The sequence below is a fragment of the Sciurus carolinensis genome, chromosome 6, assembly GCF_902686445.1.
Source record: "Sciurus carolinensis chromosome 6, mSciCar1.2, whole genome shotgun sequence".
NCBI classification, from domain to species: Eukaryota; Metazoa; Chordata; class Mammalia; order Rodentia; family Sciuridae; genus Sciurus; species Sciurus carolinensis.
This window is the reverse complement of record NC_062218.1, coordinates 132,223,474-132,231,677: the sequence shown is the minus strand read 5'-3', so window position 1 is coordinate 132,231,677 and position 8,204 is coordinate 132,223,474. Positions and strand designations below refer to the sequence as shown.

The window sequence follows — 8,204 nt, the reverse complement described above, 5'->3', positions numbered from 1 at the left end:
GTCCTGGTTCAATTTACAGCCCCTGAGTCATAATAGTGAAGTGGTATTCTAAGACCACAGCTTGGGTGACAGGAGTATTCATTGTTACTGGGTTGACTAACCCAGTAACAATTAGGCCTTTGCAGTATACACAGAAAGATAAAAATCTCACGTTTTCATACTTCCTATTTTTACTTAAATTTTTTGTTTTACATTTACACTTTTTTTTTTTTTTTTTTTTTGGTACTGGGGATTGAACCAATGGGCATTTAACCATTGAGCAACATCCCAGATATTTTTATTTTTATTCTTTAAAATTTTGAAACAGTGTCTTGCTAAATTGCTTGGGGGGGCCTCAGTAAGTTGCTGAGGCTGGCCTTGAACTTGTGGTTCTCTTGTCTCAGTCTCTGGAGTCTGGGACTACAGTTGTAGATTCTGTTTCTAATTTACATTTCTCTTATCAGATGAGAGATTGAACATTTTTTTTTTTTTTTTAATCACATAAGGGAATTTATTAAGCAAACAGAGTGTCTCCCTGCAGGGTAAGAGAGAAAATGAGAGGAAAAGAGAAAGGGCGAGTGCTAGAGAGTGGAAAGCGAGGAAGAGGAAAAGCAAGTGTGTAGGAGAGAGAAGCCTGAACATCTTTTCATATGCTTAAGGAATTTTGTATTTCTTTTTATTTACACTTATTTTTATTACTATTCTCTCTTATTCTCTTTCAAGTTCAGGCACACAATGATCTTTGTTAACAACTAAGGAGTAGTTAGGTCTCCAGCATGCACACCCTTGAACCAAGTTCCTATCTTGTGCCCTTATCCCTGTAATCAAATACTCCAGATAAAAGTTGTATAACTAGGGTTTCTCTGTCATTCCCATTACAAAATACCCAACTCACTCTTTTTTTTTTTTTGTGTTTACCAAATACAAAATGATAACCCTAAAAGAAACAAGAAAGTTATGTCAACATTAATTGGTCTATAAATGATCAGAATGTATACATTTATAGCAAAATATTGGGAACTCTAAAAACATACTATGTACAAAATTCATCCAGAAAAACTTTTTTGAAGATATGCTGTGTATCTTGTAACTTCATTGTGCCCAGTGTCTTCAATGAGATTTTCCTAGGTACAAATAACCAGCACACAGAGATAGTCTCTCCTCTTAGCATACAATTCCAGATTTCTGTACTTTATTTTGCCAAGAAGGATCATACCCAAGAGTATTACAGCCTGGTCAGGCTGCTTTAAAAGATCCAAAAGTCACCTTTTCAGTCTGAAGTGCCATGAAAACTCTAAGGTAAAGTCAGAAGCTCTCTGCCTTTTTTAAAGCTCTACTCAGAGATCTCAGAGTCTGCCAAAAGGCCTTCCTTTTTAAGGAGAACTTTAGCATCACTAACCACAGTGGCAAGGAAATAATTGTGTAAATAGAAGATCTTTCCAAAGTAAAGACCAGTGGCAAGGGGTTCTCCAGTGATTGAGAATGCTTTCTCAATATAATACAATTGTTTTTCCCTAAGGATTCATCCCTGTCAACTGAGAGCAAATGGGAGATTTAATGTTTGCCTGGGGCTCCTGCACTGGCACTTGAAATTCCTTAGCCATATTTTCCAGTGATGCATCATCCAGCCCAAAGTAAGATTTGTAGTTGGTTAAGGTCTCCTTCAGGTTCTCCACATCATTATCATTGATTAAGCCTACCATAGATATGATGGCTGATGCTCCAGCCTTCAGGGCCTCCAGCCAGATCATCTGCTTCAGGGAATCTCTCTTCCAATCAGTGGCAGCCTCAGTAACATTGTAGCGCTTGTGTATGTCCTTCAGAAGCGTGGCCTCCAGGTGAGGGAAGTCGTAGTCAGACACATGAATGCTGGAGACTAAGATTGTTCTTCTTCAGGTGTGTCAGACAGCCATCTTGAATCTTTTGCAGAACCTTGCACTGATTGAAGGTCTTAGGCTTACACGTTTTCTGACTGTATATATCACCACTGATTTTTGTTCAAACAAAGTAAAAATGCTTGTTCATTTTGGCAATGACTTTGGCCAGTTGTGCATCAGTTTCTGTGAAGTGTGTAGCAGAGATGATAAGAAAAAATCATACTCACTAAACATCATTTCCTTCAGATAATTTTGTGGTTTGTAGTAAGTGGTGCCAACTCCAGGCAGGTCCCATAATGTCACGTTGCAGGGCATTGATGAAAGTGGACTTCCCTGCTCCACTCTCCCCTGTCACCGCAGGGTTCAGTGGGGCATTTTTTTTTTTTTTTCTTTTTGCAGTGCTGGGGATCAAACCCAGGACCTTATGCTTTTGCAAGGCAAGCACTCTACTAACTGAGCTATATCCCCAGCCCAAGTGGGGCATTCTTGATGTTTCTCAATACATCATTAATTGCAGAAACTGTCTTCTGAATGTCCCCCTTCTCCAGATGTGACTGAATTAAAGCAATGGTTTCTGGAGAGAGGATTTTGCTTTCCATCTCAAAAGTCTTAAAAACTTGTCAAAGCTGGTGACAAATCTTGAGCCATTTTATTAGGGGTTGTGGAGGAGGATGCCTGACCCATGACTGTGAGCAGCAGAGGGCACTAGTGGGAGGACAGAGTGGAGAGTTCAGAGTTAGCACCACAGGGAAGATCTTGATTTTGCTATTAAGATAAAATAGAATTTCAGTCCCAGTCCCACATTATAATTGGGGAAAGGATCTCTTTCTATTCATGTATGTTGCCAGGATTTCTGGCCTACGTGGCCAGAAAAGGTTGGCCTACATGACCTTGCTAAGTTTGCTTTTAGCAAGGCTCTTTCCTTATCTTGTCCTGCTTATTTCAGTGAAGAGATTCTTTATTCTTTTCAAGGTCTTATTTTTCTATAGAAATTTTCCTGTTCAAGTTATTCTTTTTTGATCTTCTTTTAGGTATTTTTATTTTTTTTATAAAAATGTTTGCACATGTAAGCAGTGAAACAAGGTAACAATGAAACTACCACCATGTGCTTCCCCTTAATAGTGACTTCAAGAGTTATTATATCTGACTTCAAGACATTATAATGCTGATAGGGTGACATTAATGTAAGAATAGATATTTAAACTAATGGAACAGAATAGAGAGTCCATAAACATCTCTCTTTCTATGTATGTATGTATATTTCTATGTATATATATATATATATATATATACACATATATATGTACATATATCATTAACAGTTTAGAGAGTATATATATATATCAACTGATATTTGACAAAGGAGCAAAGGCAATTCAATGGAGCACAATCTTTTCAGCAAAACAATTGGAAAAGGTGTACATGTGAGACAGTGAATTTAGACACAGAATTTATACCCACCACAAAAATTGACTCAAAACATAGCATGCAAAACCATAAAAATCCTGGAAAAAACCTAGATCACCTTGGGAGTGGCAATGACTATTTAGAATCAACATAAAAACCAGAATCCATATCAGAAATAATTGATAATCTGGATTTAATTAAAATTTATAACTTCTCTATGAAAGATGGTATCAAGGGAAGGAAAATGATTATTCTCCCTACACTGGAAGAAAAATAATTACAAAAGACACATCTGATAGAGAACTATTTTCTAAACTACAATAAGAAAACAATACCATTAAATAATGGTCAAAGACCTTAACAGAAACCTCATCAAAGAAAGTATACAGATGATAAATATTCAAAAGAAAATATGCTCCACATCATACATTATCAGGGAAGTACAAATTAAAACATCAATTTTGTATGATTACACACTAGAATGACCAAATCTGGAACAGTGACACTATCAAATGACAGCAAGAATGTGGACCATTGGGAACTCTCTTTTATTGCAGGTAAGAATGCAAAATGTACATCTGTTTTGGAACACAGCTTGGTATATTTGACATACATGTTCCTTGATATTTACCCAAAGGAACTGAAAGCATTTTTTGAACAAAAACCTGTACATGGTGTTTCTACAAGCTTTATTCCCCAAAACTTGGAAACAACCAAGATGAGTTTCAGTAGGTGAGTGGATTAATAAACTATGGAATATAAAAAAATGGAATACTATTCAGCACTAAAAAGAAACAAACTATCAAGCAATTAAAAGAAGTTGGAAAGCTTAAATCTTAAATGTATAATACTAAGCAGAAGAAGATCACCTAAAAAGGCTATATATTGTATGACTTCAACCTATATGATATTCTTGAAAAGTCGAATTTTGGAAAAAGTCAAAAGAGCAGTGGTTGCCAGGAGCTTTAGGGGGTATGAAAAGGCAAAGTACAGTGGAATTTTTTGGACAACAAAAAATTTTGTATGATACTATAAAAGTGGATACATGCTATTATACATTTGTCCAACCTTTGGCATATAGAACACTAGGAACCATGGTTGCATTAGGGTTTGGATCTGGAAAGTCCCCTAAAGGCACATGTGTTGAAGGTTTGGTCCTCAATGCAGCAATGTTCAGAGGTGGAGCTTTCAGAGGGGATGGAATGATGAGGGCTCTGACCTCATCATGGATTAGTTCATTTATGGATTCATTGCTAATGTGCTATTTGATGGTGGTAGAAAATTTAAGAGGTGACCCTAGTTGGAAAAGGTAGGTCATCTTGAAGGGTATATTTTGTACCTGGCCCCTTCCTCTCTCACCCTCTACTTCCTGGGACCCATTAGATAAGCAGCTTTGCTTTTCCATGTGCCCCCTTTCCATGACATTCTTCCTCCCCAGAGTCCCAGAAGCTACAGAGCTAAATTATCATGAGTTAAAACCTCTATAACCATGAACCAAAATAATTTTTTATCTTTTAAGTTGATTTTCTCAGGTATCTTGTCACAGTAATGGAAAGTTGACTAACACAGGGCAATTATCATGTGTCAATGAACAAACATGTCAGCTGTAACAAACATATCAACCTGGAGTGTATGTATGGGTTTATAATGAGGGATACTATGCATATGTAGGGGCAGTGAGCATATGGGAAATATTTGTATCTTTCTCTTATTTTTTCTGTGAAATTAAAACTTGACTAAAAAAGGAAATTAACATATGATTTTGTAAGAGTCAGTCCACCTGTATTGAGACTCTACACTTCACCTACCCTTCACCTACCTCAAGCTGGTGTGTAAAATGGGCCCACAATGAGGGAGGAAGATCAGATACCTGGGGAACTGACTAGTGTAGAAACTGTCATCAATAGAAGAGATGGTATGATCAAAGACTATAGTAGGGTCAGAAGGGGTTCTTGTTCAAATCAGCCATGCCACGGAGGTTCCTCTGTCACCTTTCCTGATATCGATGAAATTAATCCAGTTCTGGAGACCTGAATATTTTTGATTAAAGAAGACTTATACCTTGAGATAAGGCACCAGATGAAATCACACATCCAGAACCAAAGATGATGAATGATGTGCAAGACCACTATACTGAATGTCATAGAGAGAAAGGGCAGAATTTTTCGACTAGGAACCAATGCACCTCAACTCAGGTGAATGTCTGAGAGGAAGGCAGCTATCTGGCTGCAAGTGAGGGATTAGGCACATCCTTCAGGAGCTTCCTGGAAGTCATTTAATATAGTCCAGCAGGAAAGGAAATGACAAGAAATATTTTGGAAGGAATTTTTCTGAGCATCTATACAAGACCTGGGTTGGTGTATACATGAGTAGGGATGGCAAGCATTCTCCATGGAAGAATTGAGATGACTGACTTGTCACTGTGTGGGTGGGGAGGTATCAGTCACTCATGGGCCTGGTGTCAGTACTCTGACTGCTTGGCATGAAATCTTGTGCATCTAGTATGTATGGGGCCAACCTATTACTGTGCAGAAAGCAGCCCATCCTGCACCTCTCTCTGGAAAATATAAGGTCTGGCAAAGCAGAATAAGTAAAGTGAGTTTTAAAGTGGAAAACAGCCAGAGACTTGAAGAGGATTCAACAGAGTGAGACTTGAATCCCAACAGATGTTGATTTGGACTAGTGCATTTACAAAGGATGCCAGGGAAATAATACAGGATGTCATGAAAATCATGGAGATAGGTCCTGAGGAGTTGAGCAGATAAAGAGAATGGAACCCCAGTGACAAAGGCTGGAGGGTGTAGATATTAAACATCTGTGTCCTGAGAAACTTTCAACACACAAAAGCCATGTCCTCTTGTTCAGATCCCTTACCTTGCCTAAAGTTGTGCACAAGCTTCTTAAATACTGTTTTCTGCTACAGCAATTAGGTGGTAGTAGCTGGGGCAGAGCACTATACAGAATTGCTATGACCCTATCTTCCAGCTATTCAGAGTGTGTCCACTGAGTGTAAGCAGAGAAGAAATAGGGGGGAATGTGAAAATACACATTTTATAAAACTAAGTGATGCATCTGTACATTCCTCACTTCATCCTAACAGCCCCATTAGGACATTATAATTATTCTCACCTTCAAGTTATGAAAAAATGAGACAGGTTGAGAGAACAGTAGAGTCCTGCCATTAGCAAAACTCAGAACTGGGATTCAAAGTAAAACTCCTTCTAAGTGCAGAGCTCTTGCATAGAGGCAAAGGTCAAGACCACAATTTGGTAAGAAGAGGTAAAGTCAGGGCTGAATTGAATACATAGGGGCTCCTGTGTTTCTATGTTTACATGACATGCCCCTTATTCTGAGTGAAAAATATTTGGATATTAGATGAGGAATGTTAGATTTCAGATGTTCTCAGTGAAAGTCAGTATCTATTGGCACCCTGACTTTTTGTGGTCTTTCTATGATGAAGAGGAATGAAGCTTTCTTGTGACTGGCCTCTGAAAAATGTCCCAAATATTTAAATTCTCTGAATGGCTTTTAGATGTCCATCAACCATCCTGCCTTTCAGCCTTTCAGTCCATGGCACCTCATATTGAGCAACTAGGAGATCCTAGCCTCAGAACCACAGATTTACAATTCTATTTTTAAGCTGAGTTAATTCCATAATATTTTCCACTTACCAGTTCCTTAGAGAAAAGGTGTCACAGTTGAGCTCCTAGTGCTCTACTGGAAGATCAAAAAAAGTTGGGTTTGGAGAAGGGGTCCCTGCAGCCGAATACAGGAAGTAACTGCTGTGTAGACCTGTTCTCCCCTTGCAGTCCTGGTCCTGTGTGCTTGTGTGGCTCCCACAGGTAAAAATAGGCTGTACTTCACCCTGGACTGTGTGTGAGGAGCTGTGGGGCTTAAATTATCTTTGGTGTTTGCCTACCCTCCCAGCAATCTGGCCAACAGCACAGAAGGAAGAAGCCCAACACTGTAGAGCACCATTTCCAGGAACTGAAAAGTGAAACCAAATATCTGTAATCTTCTCTTCCCTGCAATAGAGACTTTGTTGCGCATTGAAAGTGAAATTGCATGCTTTTGGTAAGATAGCTGAGTGGAAAGCAGAGGATAACTCAGGCATGGAATCTCACAGGAGGAGTCATTCCAACCAACCCCTGGCTTCAAGTCAGGGAGCATCCAAATCTGGATTTAGAAAACATAAATCAGAGTCCTGGGCAAATGTTACTCATGTCCTGCCTATGAAACCTCCACAACCAGCCTCTATGGGTAGCAAAGAATATGTCTGCTTTATGTCCTTGGTCCCTAGTGCACAGTTTTAAAATCCCTAGGAATTTCCAGTGACCAGAGGGTCTTTGTTAATTCATTGCTTGTATTCTTGATAATCACCATTCTAATTGGGGTGAGATGAAATCTTAGGGTGGTTTTGATTTGCATTTCTCTTATTACTAGAGATGTTGAACATTTTTTTCATATGTCTGTTGATTTTTTGTAGATCTTCCTCTGTGAAGTGTCTATTCATTTCCTTAGCCCATTTGTTGATTGGATTATTTGTATTCTTGGTGTAGAATTTTTTGAGTTCTTTATAGATTGTGGAGATTACTGCTCTATCTGAAGTATGATTGGCAAAGATTTTCTTCCACTCTGTAAGCTCTTTCTTCACATTGCTGATAGTTTCCTTTGCTGAGAGAAAGCTTCTTAGTTTGAATCTATCCCAGTTATTGATTCCTGCTTTTATTTCCTGTGCTATGGGAGTCTTGTTGAGGAAGTCTGGTCCTAAGCCAACATGTTGAAGATCTGGACCTACTTTTTCTTCTATAATCTGCATGGTCTCTGATCTGATTCCGAGGTCCTTAATCCATTTTGAGTTTAGTTTCGTGCATGGTGAGAGATATGGGTTTAGTTTCATTCCGTTGCATATGGATTTCCAATTTTCCCCGCACCATTTGT

At 38.6% G+C, this 8,204-nt stretch overlaps 1 pseudogene; it reads right to left on the bottom strand.

Annotated features, from left to right (window-relative positions):
* Positions 1-1,312: 1,312 nt before the first annotated feature.
* On the bottom strand, positions 1,313-7,043 carry LOC124986411 (T-cell-specific guanine nucleotide triphosphate-binding protein 2-like; annotated as a pseudogene).
* Positions 7,044-8,204: the final 1,161 nt, after the last annotated feature.